This window comes from Galeopterus variegatus, unplaced genomic scaffold, assembly GCF_000696425.1.
Source record: "Galeopterus variegatus unplaced genomic scaffold, G_variegatus-3.0.2 Scaffold1006, whole genome shotgun sequence".
Classification (NCBI taxonomy): Eukaryota; Metazoa; Chordata; class Mammalia; order Dermoptera; family Cynocephalidae; genus Galeopterus; species Galeopterus variegatus.
In genome coordinates this window covers 265,683-285,669 of record NW_007727117.1, presented here as the reverse complement: position 1 = coordinate 285,669, position 19,987 = coordinate 265,683, and the positions used below count along the sequence as shown (strand labels likewise).

Here is a 19,987-nt window from a genome sequence, read left to right as displayed (position 1 = left end):
GAGGGTTGCGATCCCGTTGCCGGTCCCGGTCCGGTGCGGGGGTGACACTGAGGGTTGCGATAAGGAAAAGACAAAAAAAGGAAAAAAAATATATATATATTATGTTCTAACTTAAAGATGCCAGTAACTTACTTGATATTTGTATTTTACACACTTTAAATTATAAATGAAATGGATTTATTAATGAAAAATGCAACATTTATAGAATACATTTTATATGGATATTATCTGTAGATATGTTTGTTTATGAGTCAAAAAACCTCTCAGAAATCAGGAATTTCAGAATCACAACATATATTCTTCCACTATTCTTTTATTTTAATAGGTTTATTCATAATGACTCAATTATTTCCACCCCAAACAGAGTTTTACACTCTATCTTGATAGGGCTATTATGAGAGCTAATTATTTAATGTTTATACAGGACTTGCCATTTATATGGTGCATTACATCTGCAGAGAAGTATTGCTATTAGTCACTATGGAAGGAATTGCCAAATTTCTCAGCTGCCAGTACAAATGGAAAGAAGGACAAAGAATGCCATTGATGGGGGTTTCTAAGTGCCAGAGCAAAAGTCACACTCAGGAGTAGCCTGGCAGGGTTAAAAAAACACAGACGAAATGAGGATATCTGAGCTATGGGACCTTGATTAGGGCAAGAGAAGCATGCATTCTTTCTTTCATAAAAATCCAACTTTCTATTTAGCACCCTGGACTGGAGAGAGGCCTCAACCAAAGGAATGTACTTCTGTATTTATTGCTTGGCTCTTTGTATCTGAAGGTCAGCTCCATGAGAACAGGACATTTGTCTTTAACACCTCTATAACTTCAGTCCCCAGAACAATGCCCAAGACATTGTTCTTGTAGAAATCCAGTAGATGTTTACAATACACTTTCTATGCTCTATGTATTAGATATGAAATGGCAGCTTAAATTGGCATGAGTCCTGCACTCATGGTGACTGAGGTATAAGGGGGTAGAGTACTTGTACAGTCGGCCCTCCATATCTGCAGGCTCTCCATCCATGGATTCAACCAACTGAGAATTGAAAATATATGGGGGAAAAAAATTATGGTTGTGTCTGTACTGAACATGTACAGACTATTTTTTCTTGTCATTATGCCCTAAACAATTCAGTATAACAACGATTTACATAGCATTTACATTGTATTAGATATTATAAGTAATCTAGAGATGATTTAAAGTATACAGGAGGATGTGCATAGGTGATGTGCAAATACTAGGACATTTTATATCAAGGACTTGAGCATCTGTGGATTTTGGTATCGTCAGTGGGTCCTGGAACCAATCCCCCTCGAAAACCCCTCAAAGGGAAGACTGTACAACTAATTGTGATGCACGCCATGAAGGAAAAGGATAGAATGCTGTCTGAGAGAAAAATGAGAAATATAATTTGGTTTGGAGGTAAGGGAGTGCTGAGAAAGTAACAGTTAAGCTGAAGCCTGAAAATAAGTAAAACTTAACCTAGAGAAATGCATTCCAGGCAGAGAAAAAATCCAGACTGAAGAAAAAGCCTGGGACACTAAAGAAAATTTAAAAGACTTGGACCCTGTGTAGTGGGACTGGGTGACAGCAACGCAATACAAGCTTGTTAGGGAAGGTAGCGGCCAGATTTGCTGTGCGCAGCAGTCATGTTAAAGGATCAGCTTTTATTTTAATTCTCATGAGAAACCACTGAAGTCTTAAGCAAACTAATCTTATAATGGAATTCTCATATTTAAATGTTCATTCTAGCAGCTTTGTGAATGAGATGGAGAGGAAAATAAGAAAAGAAGTGGAGAGCCATTAGAGGTTGTTGCGGTAATTAAGGAAAAAACGATGATGGTTTTATACTATTATGTTGATATTAGATTTGGCACAATGGGGACAGATTAAAGGTGCATTTTGGAGGTAAAAATTGAGATGACTTCTTGAGGGGTGAAGTTAACAAAGCGAAAGACGTTAACAATAACGCCCGCGTTTCTGATTTGAGTAGCTATACGTGCCATTTTTAAGGTATAGGAGAATATACAGACAATATAAACTAAGCCCTCCCATGAGGAGGAATTGGAAAACATAAGATTCTTTTTTTTTTTAAAGACATGGTTTGAGAGTATAGTTTAATACAAAAATTATTTCATTGATTTAAAAGTATTATGGTCTCAAATTCTGCCCCTTGGTATTTAAGACAGGATTGATTTTGACCTATTTAGACCTTTATGCTGCTATATTCCAAATCTCAATTGCTAACTGATAACATCCCTTGATTAAATAATCTATAATTTTAGCATGATAAATTGTTCGATGCATTTGATTACATTTTTTACTGACTGAAAAACTAAAAAAACCTAATATATTTTAATTTTGTATATGTATATATACACATGAGTGTTTACATAAGCATGTGTATGTATGATTGTATATAATATGTGATATATATAATCATTAATCACTGATATGTTGTGATGGCATCCACAGTTAGCAGCAAGTTATAGTAAAACCTCACTCAGTTATTTTGCTGGGAGAATGAAAATAACTCAAAACATTATGGATTGCATGAGTTAAAATTAATTTAAGAGATAACAAAATCAATGACATATTAAAGGATATGGAATATCGATATTTAAGGATAAGAGAATTAATAACATATTAAATATTATATAATTAGAATAATCAAAAAGTTCACATTTATCAAAAATTTATAAAACCTCTAAATTGTATGTAAAATTCCCTGGGATTATGCTGAATTCCCAAGTTCTTAAAGATTTTATTTGTGATTCACTCACTCATTCATTCATTCATTCAATAAAAGTACAATAAAAGGCATGGCTTGATCGTGGGAGCTAATGAGATAAAACAGACAAGCTCTCTGCTTTCAGGGCACTTTTCCAGGTTTTTGTTCTTTCTTCTTGTGTGTGTGTGTGTGTGTGTGTGTGTGTGTGTGTGTGTGTGTGTGTGTGTGTGGTTGTTTGCATGGCACAGAATGCTTTGTTCAATAGAAACTTTAGACAAAATGTCTAATGTGCAAAATAGATAAAAGGGAATACTGTTCACTTCCCCATCTGGGGCTGTCCTGTGGAAGAATCGAGGTCTAGTGGTCATTGAGAAAAAGCTCAAAAGTCACTAGTAAGAAACAATAGCAACATAACATGAGCAACAGCTCATATTCACTACACTCATACCATGTGTTGACAGTATTCTAAGGGCTTTACATGTACTAATTCATTTAATGCTCACAGTTAAGTCATGGGGGCGGGGTACCATTATCATCCTCATTTTACAGATAGGTAAAGTGATGTAAGAGAGATTAAATAAATTTCTCTAATTCCTATAGAGGTCTATAGTATGCAGCTAGTAAGTGATCAGTTTGGGATCTGGACCTAGATTCTGTTGAACATCACAGCCTGCACTTTTAGCTCTAAACTCTCTTGACCCTTTTAGGATGTACCCCGACCTGAGTCTGTCTCCTCGTGGTTTATAAGGGAATTCCACTTTCGTTCCATTTCAAAATACATCCAGCTGAAGAAGCACTGTCACCTTGAACTGAAATGTGGAGTGTCATTTCTAGCATTTAAAATAATACCTAAAAATAGGCCTATACTACGATAGCTTATAAAATCACAACTTTATGTAATCTAAGTGCAACCTCTTCTACTTCTCCTCCAGCTCCCAGTTGCAAATAAGGACACAAAGTCAGGTGATGAAAGGACTCAAATTTTTACTATGAGTTACTGGACCATATGCACGATTAGATCCCACAACAACTATTTTCATCCTTTATTTTCATAAAGATAGATATATTTTTTAAGTGACTGAAAAAGACTAGAGTATTTTCTAATTAAAATATTTGCTGGGAAACAAAGGTGGTTGTAAAACAAACACACAAGCACACCTACACACTTCTTTACCCTCTCTAGCACATGACACAGCAGCTAAATAGTACAAGGACTAAAAGGTGTTTTCAAATTTTATTGAAAAATCCTCACAATTTAAAATGATCTCATTAAAACTTCCCTAGTAATTGTGAAGAACCAGAGAAAATAGTTATTGGATTTAAAACACACACACACACACACACACACAACTCTTCTCACCAGTGTATTTTTGTGCAGCATAATTAAGGTTGCCAATTATAACATCCCCCCACCCCTGCCACCAACCCAAAGGAATATTTCTGTGAACCAAGCCTAGCTAGTACACACTGAGACACATCAACAAAACAAAAGGGGTTTTTAATTGGTGACAATCTATGCTAAATCATGATTACCATTCCTGAATGTNCAATTCAGTATAACAACGATTTACATAGCATTTACATTGTATTAGATATTATAAGTAATCTAGAGATGATTTAAAGTATACAGGAGGATGTGCATAGGTGATGTGCAAATACTAGGACATTTTATATCAAGGACTTGAGCATCTGTGGATTTTGGTATCGTCAGTGGGTCCTGGAACCAATCCCCCTCGAAAACCCCTCAAAGGGAAGACTGTACAACTAATTGTGATGCACGCCATGAAGGAAAAGGATAGAATGCTGTCTGAGAGAAAAATGAGAAATATAATTTGGTTTGGAGGTAAGGGAGTGCTGAGAAAGTAACAGTTAAGCTGAAGCCTGAAAATAAGTAAAACTTAACCTAGAGAAATGCATTCCAGGCAGAGAAAAAATCCAGACTGAAGAAAAAGCCTGGGACACTAAAGAAAATTTAAAAGACTTGGACCCTGTGTAGTGGGACTGGGTGACAGCAACGCAATACAAGCTTGTTAGGGAAGGTAGCGGCCAGATTTGCTGTGCGCAGCAGTCATGTTAAAGGATCAGCTTTTATTTTAATTCTCATGAGAAACCACTGAAGTCTTAAGCAAACTAATCTTATAATGGAATTCTCATATTTAAATGTTCATTCTAGCAGCTTTGTGAATGAGATGGAGAGGAAAATAAGAAAAGAAGTGGAGAGCCATTAGAGGTTGTTGCGGTAATTAAGGAAAAAACGATGATGGTTTTATACTATTATGTTGATATTAGATTTGGCACAATGGGGACAGATTAAAGGTGCATTTTGGAGGTAAAAATTGAGATGACTTCTTGAGGGGTGAAGTTAACAAAGCGAAAGACGTTAACAATAACGCCCGCGTTTCTGATTTGAGTAGCTATACGTGCCATTTTTAAGGTATAGGAGAATATACAGACAATATAAACTAAGCCCTCCCATGAGGAGGAATTGGAAAACATAAGATTCTTTTTTTTTTTAAAGACATGGTTTGAGAGTATAGTTTAATACAAAAATTATTTCATTGATTTAAAAGTATTATGGTCTCAAATTCTGCCCCTTGGTATTTAAGACAGGATTGATTTTGACCTATTTAGACCTTTATGCTGCTATATTCCAAATCTCAATTGCTAACTGATAACATCCCTTGATTAAATAATCTATAATTTTAGCATGATAAATTGTTCGATGCATTTGATTACATTTTTTACTGACTGAAAAACTAAAAAAACCTAATATATTTTAATTTTGTATATGTATATATACACATGAGTGTTTACATAAGCATGTGTATGTATGATTGTATATAATATGTGATATATATAATCATTAATCACTGATATGTTGTGATGGCATCCACAGTTAGCAGCAAGTTATAGTAAAACCTCACTCAGTTATTTTGCTGGGAGAATGAAAATAACTCAAAACATTATGGATTGCATGAGTTAAAATTAATTTAAGAGATAACAAAATCAATGACATATTAAAGGATATGGAATATCGATATTTAAGGATAAGAGAATTAATAACATATTAAATATTATATAATTAGAATAATCAAAAAGTTCACATTTATCAAAAATTTATAAAACCTCTAAATTGTATGTAAAATTCCCTGGGATTATGCTGAATTCCCAAGTTCTTAAAGATTTTATTTGTGATTCACTCACTCATTCATTCATTCATTCAATAAAAGTACAATAAAAGGCATGGCTTGATCGTGGGAGCTAATGAGATAAAACAGACAAGCTCTCTGCTTTCAGGGCACTTTTCCAGGTTTTTGTTCTTTCTTCTTGTGTGTGTGTGTGTGTGTGTGTGTGTGTGTGTGTGTGTGTGTGTGTGTGTGGTTGTTTGCATGGCACAGAATGCTTTGTTCAATAGAAACTTTAGACAAAATGTCTAATGTGCAAAATAGATAAAAGGGAATACTGTTCACTTCCCCATCTGGGGCTGTCCTGTGGAAGAATCGAGGTCTAGTGGTCATTGAGAAAAAGCTCAAAAGTCACTAGTAAGAAACAATAGCAACATAACATGAGCAACAGCTCATATTCACTACACTCATACCATGTGTCGACAGTATTCTAAGGGCTTTACATGTACTAATTCATTTAATGCTCACAGTTAACTAAGAAACAATAGCAACATAACATGAGCAACAGCTCATATTCACTACACTCATACCATGTGTTGACAGTATTCTAAGGGCTTTACATGTACTAATTCATTTAATGCTCACAGTTAAGTCATGGGGGCGGGGTACCATTATCATCCTCATTTTACAGATAGGTAAAGTGATGTAAGAGAGATTAAATAAATTTCTCTAATTCCTATAGAGGTCTATAGTATGCAGCTAGTAAGTGATCAGTTTGGGATCTGGACCTAGATTCTGTTGAACATCACAGCCTGCACTTTTAGCTCTAAACTCTCTTGACCCTTTTAGGATGTACCCCGACCTGAGTCTGTCTCCTCGTGGTTTATAAGGGAATTCCACTTTCGTTCCATTTCAAAATACATCCAGCTGAAGAAGCACTGTCACCTTGAACTGAAATGTGGAGTGTCATTTCTAGCATTTAAAATAATACCTAAAAATAGGCCTATACTACGATAGCTTATAAAATCACAACTTTATGTAATCTAAGTGCAACCTCTTCTACTTCTCCTCCAGCTCCCAGTTGCAAATAAGGACACAAAGTCAGGTGATGAAAGGACTCAAATTTTTACTATGAGTTACTGGACCATATGCACGATTAGATCCCACAACAACTATTTTCATCCTTTATTTTCATAAAGATAGATATATTTTTTAAGTGACTGAAAAAGACTAGAGTATTTTCTAATTAAAATATTTGCTGGGAAACAAAGGTGGTTGTAAAACAAACACACAAGCACACCTACACACTTCTTTACCCTCTCTAGCACATGACACAGCAGCTAAATAGTACAAGGACTAAAAGGTGTTTTCAAATTTTATTGAAAAATCCTCACAATTTAAAATGATCTCATTAAAACTTCCCTAGTAATTGTGAAGAACCAGAGAAAATAGTTATTGGATTTAAAACACACACACACACACACACACACACAACTCTTCTCACCAGTGTATTTTTGTGCAGCATAATTAAGGTTGCCAATTATAACATTCCCCCACCCCTGCCACCAACCCAAAGGAATATTTCTGTGAACCAAGCCTAGCTAGTACACACTGAGACACATCAACAGTTGTGAAGAACCAGAGAAAATAGTTATTGGATTTAAAACACACACACACACACACACACACAACTCTTCTCACCAGTGTATTTTTGTGCAGCATAATTAAGGTTGCCAATTATAACATCCCCCCACCCCTGCCACCAACCCAAAGGAATATTTCTGTGAACCAAGCCTAGCTAGTACACACTGAGACACATCAACAAAACAAAAGGGGTTTTTAATTGGTGACAATCTATGCTAAATCATGATTACCATTCCTGAATGTAGTAACTGTTAATTCCATGTATCTTTCGTTATCACGGCTGTATGGGGCTTCGGAAAAGAAATGCCAAGTACCTAACAGGGCTTTCAGTCTCCAAGGAACATAACAAACATACAATTGTGTGGCTGTGTGAGCTGCCTTTTCCTAACAAACTGCACAGCCCTTGGGAGCGTTCACTTAGCCTTCAGCTCTCTGGCAGACTAAGTTTAAGACCTCCTTTTGCTGATAGCTGGAATCATGCTAACAAGCCCTGACTAAAGGTACTAGAGATTAAGTTAGTAGAAAAGCAAATCATTTCGTCACTCTTATTAATGATGCTATCTTCACCAATAACAGTGTTTTATGGGGTATACAATTTAATGCTCCTCAGGAAGCATTAGAAGCAAAAGAAAAAATAGTGAACATGATAAAAACAACTTCATAAAACTAATGATCTATCGAAGTAAAAATCCTGAATTATGAATCATTCCTAAACGTTATTTGTATATGTGTGTATGTTTATTTTCTATATCATATAATGGAAATGCAATGTTTACAATGAAAGGAAATTAAATACTATAAAAAGCACATCTTCAATAGCTCTTCACTTGAACTCACTGTAAGTCTCAGGTGAGTTTACCATATGCAAAACACCTTCAATCAACAATGGGGATGATTAATCCATGTCCTGAAGAGCTATAACCAGCTTGTGAGGCAAGGATAAGGAACTCTGGCTCTTTCCCTGCACCCCTTATTCACATGGAGGCGGAGGCTTGGGTGCTTAGTCTGTGTTCAAGATTTGGCTCCACCCATAACCCACTGCCATGGCCAAGGAAGGCCTTGCTGCAGGTGTGATGGATATTCACACTGCTATACAAGACGTTCTGAAGACGGTCCTCACCCACTGTGCTGGCACGTAGAATTTACAGGGCTGCCAAAGCCTTACATAAGCCGCAAGCCCGTCTTTGTGTGCTTACTTCCAAATGTGATGAGACCATGTATGGCAACCTGGTAGAGGGCCTTTGTGCTGCACACCAAATCAACCTGATTAAAGCTGATGGCAAGATATTAGGGAAATGGGGAGGTCTCTGTAAAAGTGACGGAGGAATAAACCCTATAAAGTGGTTGGTTGCAGTTGTGTGATACTTAAGGATTTTGGTAAAGAATCTCAGGCCAAGGATGTTATCAAAGAATACTTCAAATGCAAAAAATGAACAGACAGAATGCTTGGTTCTTAAAAAGAGAGAGATAAACCGTGCTCAAAGTTGCCTCCCCCAAAATTCTAATTCATAGCACATCATAAACATTGAATTGAAAAATAAAACTGCTCTGTGCCTCATTTAAGTGCATCTGCTGAACTATAGAGATCACCGAGATTTGATCGGTGATCCACTATTGACCATTTAGATACATGTATAAATAGCTCTTTTTTAAGTTATAAATTTTACATTACTCATTTTTCTCTCTGAACTTTTATTTCCGTTCCAGTTCCCATCCAATTTTATCTTTACGCAATATGCTTTTATGTTTGAAAGATTTGTTGTTGTTTTGTTGATTATCGCCCTAACACAGTTCTCCACTTCAAAATAAGGAACCGTGGAATTGTTTCTATGTTTGCTGCTCTGGAGGTCTTTACATCTCTGAAACTGTACCATAGAAAGATCTGGATGTCCGAGCAGTATGCCTTTCACTTATAAAGTAAAAGAAGTACAAGTAGTGACGTCAAGATGGGAAAGGGGATTTCCACGGCAAGATCATCTTCAGGCACTTCAGTTTTAGGAATGATGTACATGGTCAGTGAGAATCTGGAAAATGTAAACTACCATTTCCGCACACCTTTGAAACCTATACATATTTTGGTAAAGACCACTGCCCAAAACAAAGCCTCCCTTCCCACTAATCTAGTCATCAGCTTTCAGGAAGTAGGCAACTCCTCTCTTTTATAATCTGAGACATAACCTAAAGTTCCAGAAGGTATAAGACCTCATAAATGAACATGCATTGACTTCTTTGAACAAATTTTTGTTAGAATTTATAAGTCTGAGCTGATGCTTCTATACGTTACATTCTTAATTGTAAAATTTAAAGAAAAATATTCCAAACCAAATGTAATTTTATCTTTATTGATTTTGGTAAATTATCTAAGGCCCAGTAGATCAAGGTACAATCTTATATGATCAATAGTCAAACGGGAATCAAATAAAGAAAAACTTAGTCTAATGGGTGTAGGAGGGCAAATGCTTTCTCTGGAGATTTTAAGACCTCTGCTTATAATGAGGAACAAACAAATGGTTCTTAGGACCAGGTTAGCTGAGCAGTTTTTGAAAATATCCTATAACTGATTTAAAGAACTGTAAAATCATTAGCAACTTCAGGAAACTGAAAAAAAAAAAAACCCAACAACAACAAAAAACAAAGAAACCTCTGAGTTTCTTTGCAATGCTAGCAAGCTTTGGATTGCTTTCCTTCTTTAACAGACCCCAGTTGGAACAGCAACATTTCTTGTAAATTAAACAAATGTATAAGGTTTTGTTTTTCCAAAAGGACCAGCTGTTACTTCTTTTTTGACTATTTTTTAAAATCTTTTTATTATCTAATTGTTAAAATTTGTTTCTATTAAACCAAGTAGTTTATAACTAGTCAACAACTCTGATTATCATAAAACTTCTGTCTGTATTTAAAATGTGTTGATAAACTTGTTTTCTAAAGAGTAGCTGGGCTCTTTTGACATACGTGTAATTCAAGTTCCCTCTCAACATCAGCACCTCTTTAAGAGTTTCAATAAAAACTAAACAACAACAAACAAAAAGATCATTTTAGCTATCAATTTTTAATCATGCCTACTTTATCAACTATTAGAGGGAAAAGCAAAATAACTGGTTATTGGTAGTGCATAATCTTTGCTGCAATTACTAACAATTTATTTTGACAAAAAAAGGCACACTTGGTGGCATTGTACTTTAAATATCAATTAAAGTTTGATTTCTGAAATCAATGCTATAATTTCCTATGGACAAAATAAATATTTTTTTCTATTTTAAAATTCAGGATTTTAAAATTCATGATGTTAAGTTAATTTGGTGTTTCTAGCCTTAATAATTGAGTTTTCAACCTCAAAGAAATCATGGAACAATCCCATGATCTTAATGAGCAAAAAGCTCAGTCATATAAAGGATTATTTATTAGCTTTAAAAAAAACCATGGCAAAACATAGAATGCCCCCTTGATCTAAATACTAAAAGCCAGGAAATAATAAAGTTAAAAACATGTTCTTCCTCCTGCTTTCAATCATATTTCTACTTGTTATTTTATTTGTTTTTGTTTGTTTTAAATTCACTGTTCCAAAAGAGAAATTTATGTGAACATATAGTAATGTGGGATATATATCACTTAATGTAATGTCACTAAATAAATGATGTAGCAGCATTTCTTAGTCACATGTTTCTTAAATTAATTTTTTATTTTGTTTTCTAGGTCAGACCTAGAAAAAAAATTTTACTTGAGCATAACAATTTCCTCTTTAACTTCCAAAAAGATAAAAAATAATGACCGACATTTCATATAGGGAAAAATTGGTTATGTTTAACATTTATGATTAAAAGAATAACATTTTAAGAATTACTAAATTTATTGTCTTCACTAACTTCCAAAAAGATAAAAAATAATGACCGGGGCCGAGCCCATGGCGCACTTGGGAGAGTGCGGCGCTGGGAGTGCAGCAGCGCTCCTGCTGCGGGTTCGGATCCTATGTAGGGATGACCGGTGCGCTCACAGCGCTCACTGGCTGAGCACGGTGCGGCTGGTCTCAAAAAGGACAAAAAAATAAAAATAATGACTGACGTTTCATATAGGGAAAAATTGGTTATGTTTAACATTTATGATTAAAAGAATAACATTTTAAGAATTACTAAATTTATTGTCTTCACTAATCAAATTATATGTGCTGTTTAATAAATTTAAATATTGAAAATAACACTATTTATATTTACTTAGAAATAAAAGGAATCAAAGGAAAGGCATCACAAAGCTTCATGACCAGTAAATTAAAAACTACAACCAGCAATTATACCATGTTCTAGGATTTAAGGGGATAGTAGATATGTTGAAGAAGGTAATTAAATATGGAAGAAATAAGGACTATACCACATGATAAGTGACACAAGAGACATGTATGTATTTTACTCCCAAACACTGTAAATAATTGACAGTTTCCACAACCATAATTAACTGATTTAAGTGATACTTGAAAAACATACTACCATATTTCTAGCAGGGATAAGAGCTGACTATAAGTCAAGACTGGCAATTAAAATATTCTATCCGGCATTATATGGTCACATACATTCATTGTTGTTAGCAAAGTGACAATTAAACTAAAATAAAGACTTAAGAAGAAATGAAATTAATAAATTTCTGGTAGTTTTTTATTGGTACCCTAATGGCAAGGAAATTAGTGAACACATTTATAGCAGATACATAAATCCTTCTGCACTTAGAAACTGTTTTTAATATTTTAATCCATGAACACTAACTCCAACTTGAGTAATTGAAGATATCTGACACTTTATGTTCTTTACCATTAAAAGGCAATTCATACCTTAGTCTTCTAGATTATGATGAAAATTGAAATATATTTTGAAGCAATTGTGACTTTTAGCTAAACACATTCACATATCTTCATTACAAGATTTGGTAATACATGCCTGTAATAAGACTTTACAAAAAAAAATCATTTTCTCTTCATCTCCAAACCCCATACCATCCAATTTCCTGCCTTTTATTTATTAATCTTTTATTTTAATTCACTAAACAAACATTTGAGTTCTTACTATATAGTAGTCATTGAAAAACCAAGCACTATGGGTCAAATGTGTACATGTGTTGGAAACTTGATCCCCACTATAACAGTGTTAAGAGTGTGGGAAATCCAATTATGGTATTTGTTTTTTCCTTTTTGTCTTTTTTACTGACCGGCAACGGGATCGCAACCCTCGGTGTTGCGCCCGCACCGCGCTCAGCCAGTGAGCAGGAACCGGTCTCCACATGGGATCCGAACCCTCGGCGGGAGCGCTACTGCGCTGCCAAGCGGCGCACCCTCCAGTGCGCCACCGGGCCAGCCCCAATTATGGTATTTGAAAGGTGGGGCCTTTGAGAAGTGATTGGATCATGAGGACTGGGCCCTCCTGAATTGATTAATCTATTTATGGAGTAATGAGTTATCATGGGTGTGGACTGATGGCTTTATAAGGAGCACATGAGAGAGCTCTTCCCGTTCTCTTGTCATGTGATACCCTAAGTTACCAAAGGACCCTGTAGAGAGTTCCCACCCAGAAGAAAGTCCTCACCAGATGCACCCTCTGGACTGTGGAATTCGCAGCCTCCAAAATCGTAAGAAATAAATTTCATTTCTTTATTAATTACCCAGTTTCAGGTATTCTGTTATAAGCAACAGAAACAGACTAATACACCAAGTCTCCATCTTTGATTCTGCCAATCTTGAGACCCCCTATAATACTTTATTCCACGAGAGCTCCTCAGACAACCCTCCACCCTCTGCACTCTACCTTCGCCAACTCCTACTGTATTTCCCACCTGCAACCCCATTTCCCACTTTTTACCTTATGCCTCAAATATTGGCTCTCTGTACATGAGGGAATTTAAAGCCCACATAGTGTGAGCCATTTAATCAGTTAAGATTAGTATGTGAAATAAAAATTTTATAGGGTAGAGGTGTAAGAGATGTGATTATGTGTTAAAGGATTAATTTTAATTAGAAGGCTGCAAGTAGAAGCTGACTGTTTTGGATGTGGGTTTTCAATAGATAACTATGCTTCATCCTAATGTCTTTTATCTTTTTTCCGTGTCCGGCAACGGATCGCAACCCTCAGTGTTGCCCCCGTACCGGACCGGGGACCGGCAACGGGATCGCAAGCCTCGGCGTTGCTCCCGTGCCTCGCTCAGCCAGTGAGCGGGAACCGGTCTGTACATGGGATCCGAACCCTCGGACGGGAGTGCCGCCGCGCTTCCCAAGCGGCGCACTATCCAGTGCGCCACCAGGCCGGCCCAAGCAAAGGAAATTTTAAAACAGATTTTGTTTTGTACTTTGGAGAAAGAAGAGAGATAAAAGATAAGCAACCAAATCTATATTGTATGATCGTATTTTATGTTTGTTATTTTAAATCATAGAATGTTTTAGTTAAAAGGAATTTAGAAATCTTTTCAGTCCAAGTCTTCATTTTTCAGATGGCAAAACTGAGTTCAGCAAGGTTAAGGAATTGGTTTAATGCTATAATAACCCAAACATCTTAGAAAAGCCCATTGACTTCCAATTAGATAATCATTATCCAATGACAACTTGGACAGATTCCAAAGATAACAAAGAGCTTCTAATTTTTAAAATTCTTTTAAAAAATGTTTTGAAATAGAATTGAGACTATTCCTGAAGCAAATCTAACTAGGGCTTTAATGGAAAGTCCTTGGCAGCCACAAGATTTGATCAAGGTGGTTCACTTGGGAGGGGCTCTTATTTCACAGTTCCCCCCTTAGATCAGCCCCAGTAATACAACACTTACAGGAGAATTATAATAATATAGTAAGTAATATCACTGTATTAAGCATTAACCACAAGGAAATTAACTAAACCCACTCCTATAACAGCCATTTAAATTTGATACTCTATCTGTTAGTTTACTTTCAGTTTTGAAAACCTTTCAAGCTTAGGAATTTCATCCTCAGGCTCCTGAATTTGGGCTGAAGACAATGTCATCATAATCTCTACCTGTCACAGAGACATAAGGCCTCTACTGATAAAATAAATGTTCATTCTGTCATCATGACAGCTTTAAAAAGTGACAGCTCTCTGAAGACTGAATACTTACTTTAACAGGGAAAAGTGCAAAGAATAATTTAGGGGTTTGTGTAATTTTTTTAAAAGTAATATATCAGAAAGATATAGTTGTAATTTTGACTGAAATCATAGAACCTCATTAATGAATTAATGTACATCTGAGATTTTTTTTTTCAAAATGTGTATTTTAGACCTGTGGTTTTATATTGTTACTATATTTTCTTTAAAAATAAGGTCTTGAATGGTTAAAGAGGAGCATAATTTTCATATGATAATTTCAGGCCTTCTTTCAAGGTCTGCATTTGCAGATCATGACAGGATATTGTTGTTTCCTGCCCCAAGTCTTGCAGAGAAGGCAAAGAACTCTTCATTTGGAATTGAGTTCAACCTAAAGTTGAGGGGACAGATTAACTTCTTAAATTAGTTCATTTATAAGTCAAACTTTACAGGATGATGGAAGTGATTATTTTAAACATCACTTTTTAAAAGTTTTAAGACAAATTAAGTATATTATTAAAAAGAAACTTCCATTTGACAAAATGTTTAATTCTACATATATACTAATCTCAGTTGTTTCACTGAGAAATAGCCTTAAACTAAAAAATATATTATTTTTAAAACTTAGAAAAAGACATTTCATGGAAACAATCTTTTAACTTAGGGGAAGAACAGGAGAAATGCTGTCCATGTAAAAGGAAAGAGAAAATCAAGTATATTTTTAGAGTATTCTTTTTTTTTTTTTTTTTTTTTTTTTTTTTTTTTTTTTTTTTTTTTTTTTTTTTTTTTTTTTTTTTTTTTTTTTTTTTTTTTTTTTTTTTTTTTTTTTTTTTTTTTTTTTTTTTTTTTTTTTTTTTTTGGCGGTTGGCCAGTATGGGGATCTGAACCCTTGACCTTTGTGTTATAACACCATGCTTTAACAAACTGAGCTAACCTTTTTTTTTTAGATTATTATAGTAAGCATTAATATTTAACAGAATAGCACACTAATAAGGCAGTTGTTCAGAATGTTATGTAGTGTAAGATAAATACACGAGCAAGCCAAGGGGATCCAGTCTTACTATACCATGTACTTTAATAGAGGGCAAAGCTAGTTAAACAGATGGCACTCAGGATTTCTCAATGAATTAAGCATCTGTGTGTACATGTTGCATAAATGCCAATTAAAATGTGTCTGAGTAAATTTACATCCCTTGCTGATAGATAGTAAGCCAATCTTGCTGGCTCAGGATCAAGGTTAAACTTAATCATCTGCTGAACTTGCAGCAAGTTGCTCACAAATTGTACAGAAATTCCCAGGGAAATAATAAAAACAGAACTCCTATTGATTTGTATTTATTTACATTCATAACTCATTTCTAAAGCCTTGGGCTAGAGCTCAAAGAGAAAAAAGTTACTATTTGTATGACTTGGCCAAGTATACTTTTTGACCACGTTTCCAACAAATACTGCTTTGATTAAAATGCCTGCCTGAAAAAATTTTCCTAACCTCCTCCTTGCAGCTTCCTAGTTGAGATAATTTTGTTTAAAAATTATCCTTTCAAAATGATCTGGAACAAAGGAAAAAAGCATGTGGCAGTAGGTCTATCATTTATATAGGAAGGAATAGACCATCTGCCTCATATTGACAGGCAGCCATGAAATTATCAGAAGCAAATCCTTCAAGAGGAACATAAAAATGGCTTCCCCAACATTATTCTTTTTACACAATACTTTGCTTTAACACCCACCTCCCACCTGCAGATCATTTGTACCTACCTACCTAAATCTTTGGCTTGCCTTTTTGAAGTTTGAGCTTTCTATATTCACTTTGGCCATTCGAAAGTAAAAATTTGTTATTAAAATAGGAATCACATTGCAAGGAACTACTACATACGCATTAAATATAATGTTCTTTTAAAAATAAAGTGACAAAATACAAAAGATAAAATGTTAATTGACAGAAAAGCACATAAAATAGGTATAACAAAGTTTTCAAAACTGTTTCATAAGACACAAGTGCAAAATGAAGTTAATATGTATTTGCTAAAAACAAAATAAGTCATTTATGTTTGGAAAACTCTATATATTGTAGTCCCCCTTTGGAGAACTACAGTTGTCATTACCATATTAAAAATATTTCAAAGACCTTCTGTATAGAAACCTATTTACTTTTGTTGCCCTATCTAGTATTTTCCAAACACATTTGACCATGCCAAATTTATGTCATTATTTTTTCTAAATTATTTGAGGAGCATTATTGACATCTTCATAAAATAAAATCCTTAGGAATATACTTTGGGAAAGGCCAATGTAAAATATGTTTCTAACTTTGTAAAAATGCATAATCAAAAATATATATCTGTAGAAAGTACAGGCATAAAGAAAAGATACACTGTTAGGAGTAGTCACTTATGAGAGCGATAATAAATTATTTAAATTTTATCACTTGTACATTTCTAGGTTTTCAATTTTTTATAATGAATCTACTTTTATAAAAGGAAAAGTATATATTATACTAAATAACATACAATTTTCATATATTACATAACTCGACATGTAATCACTTTTCACGCCTCTACTACAAAAAACTAAAAATCTGGCCTTTTGTATGTAAAAGGCTTTGTGATAAGAACTGAACCTTATTTAATCTTCTCAAAAACTGGTGAGTTTTCACTATTTTACAAATGAAGAAACTGACATTTTGGAAAGTTAAGTCACTTCCTTACTATATGGGGGAACCAGGATTCCATCCTAGGTTTGATGTCTAATTCCACAGTTTTAACCACTAAGCTCTGTTAAAACTTTGAGGGCAAGAATATATTTCATATTAGGTATTGCCAAAGTACATCATCCTAGAATCTCACAATAATAACCAAATAAACCTAATACATACCATGTACGCATTGGCTATTAGGTGCAATGTATGTGTGTTTTAAATACTAACATTAACATTTTTTGAGTAATTTATGACGTGCTAGAAACTAGGTTAAGAATCTGTTACACATTCATCTCATTAATTCTCACTAGAACTGTATGAGTTTAATACTATTATTATCCCATTTTATTGTTTAGGAAACAAAGAGAAATACAATTAGAAAAACCGGGATACAAACCATATCAGTTGAATTCTAAAATTGTGCTTTTGCCCATCAAATCAGTATAACACTGCGGAAGGGATACATTGTTATCCTAATATGAAGTTTTAAATTGAGTTCTTTCCTAAAAAAAAAAAAAGGCTTAAAAGACTTTAGTCGAACTTAGCTCACTTTAGTTTAGTTGAACTTTAGTTGAATTTTCTTTTTTTTTTTTTTTCGTGTCCAGCAACGGATCGCAACCCTCAGTGTCGCGCCCGTACGGCAACGGGATCGCAACCCTCAGTGTCGCGCCCGTACGGCAACAGGATCGCAACCCTCGGTGTCATGCCCACACCTCGCTCAGCCAGTGAGCGGGAACCGGTCTATATGTGGGATCCAAACCCTCGGCGGGAGCTCCGCCACACTCCCAAGCGGTGCACTGTAGCAGTGCGCCACCAGGCCGGCCCATTTAGTTGAATTTTCTTACATCAGTGTACAGAAGTCGATTCATTCTACTCATTTGTTTCTTAAAATGATCGAACTGTTATCTAAAAGTGATGAAAAAATCCATACCAGAAATCATTTTAGATTTTGATAAATGTTTAAACATTGCCTTAAAGGAACATATATTTCCAGAATAAAATGGTAAAAACATTTTTTAAAAAACATTAATATTCTATAACTTTCTGACTGATATATTTTAGATGGAAAAGGGAAAAACCTTCACAATGAGTGCTATGACTCTAGACTCAGTGTGGTGTGCTAGACAATCCTCAATGCTCTTTTTTTTCTTTTAATTAATAACATCATTTTCCCTCTGTTCAGATACAGAAAACTGGGTGCACAAAAATGTTGGTATTTTCTTTACTACACATTTTATTGGTTTACAACTGAGTCCCTTTAGTATTGTATCTCATTTTCATTTTAGTATCTCCACTAGGCTCCAATGTCTTGTTTATCTCTGGATAAGTGAGATCTGGCACTGTTCCTTTCACAGTAAGGAGCTCAATAGATACCTTTTGCATAAACAAAACAATCTCATTTATCCCTAAAACAATCCTGCGAGGTGTCCTAATTTTCTTGCTCATTTTCCAATTTAAGAATTTTGCCAAAGGAATAGTAATTAGTATTTGGCAGATGAGGACTTAGGCAGGATGCATCAAATTCCACAACCAAGTCCTTTCCATTTATTCATTTACTAGTTATTTAGTTCAGCCCTAATACTACACATGGCCATGCAAGCTGCAACAATCTAAAATAATTGCACAATTTAAACATTTCCACCATCTTTAATGTTTTCAAGGGTCACGATTATTTAAGCCAGGCTTAAATTGGAAACTCTTTTAAAATTTCTTTTTTAATTGCAACAATGATACTTGCTAAAACATCCTTTAATAAAAAATTATAATCTACCACTTGTAAGTCAGAGAGGAAGCTCACTTTAACTTCCATAGCCTGGTAAACATTAGTTTTTATAGAACCAACAAAAAAAGGAATAAACAGTTCAAACTGTGTCCCTTGCTCAACAAATGTGGGAAAGCAAGGACGGATATTAATACCAATAGTCTCTAAAGTGGCTCTATTTACTTTGCATAATAAACACATTCAGAAATAATCTATTCACCAGGCTAAATATGAAAGACTTAAAAAACGTACTTAGTATTTTTCATTTAATTGATTTCTACCAAATATATATTAAGTCAATATCCACCACTAGTTTTATAATACTGTTCAAAGCATATCATGAGACTTAAATGAAGAATGGATTTTGTCCAATTTTCCTAAAGACTCTTGCATTTAGTAGATTTGACATTTCTGAGTTTTGTATATCACACACTTTGAAGAAAAGCATTATGTACACATATTCCTTTGTACAGGATGCCAATTTGTACCCATCATAAGCTGATTAACTGGTAAACATACAATGAAATTCTATCTTTTGTACTGATTAACCTAATAGGCATTTTTCCACTAAATTACCCAGGTGAACACAAACCTTGGACAATTATATCCCACTAACTCATGTGAGTAATTGCTAGGGTGGAAAATTATAGCACGTATGAAGGTACAGCTATTCATTTCCAGATGACAAAACAAAATCGGGAAAAATTATTTTGTCACACTGAATTCTATCCAATTTATTTTATTGAATGTACCTCTCATGTATTTAATAGAAAAGTAGTAAAATAACTAAAGTAAAATGAGACTGTTAAGACTTCTAAGGCATGCTCTAAAGGACTGCATCTACTTACTTTGCAAAGCACTTCACTCAGCATCCGACAATTTAGTCACTATGCTATGCAAAGAGGCAAACTTACAGAAAAAGGAGTGATGGCACTTGCCTTTAAAATGGACAAAGATCTTTC

At 34.7% G+C, this 19,987-nt stretch overlaps 1 protein-coding gene and 1 pseudogene across 1 annotated transcript in view; one reads left to right on the top strand and one right to left on the bottom strand.

Moving 5' to 3' along the window:
• Positions 1-19,987, bottom strand: part of ROBO1 (roundabout, axon guidance receptor, homolog 1 (Drosophila)) — a 415,298-nt gene that overhangs the window by 159,737 nt on the left and 235,574 nt on the right. The gene's annotated exons all lie outside the window — the stretch shown is intronic.
• On the top strand, positions 8,546-8,935 carry LOC103591670 (annotated as a pseudogene).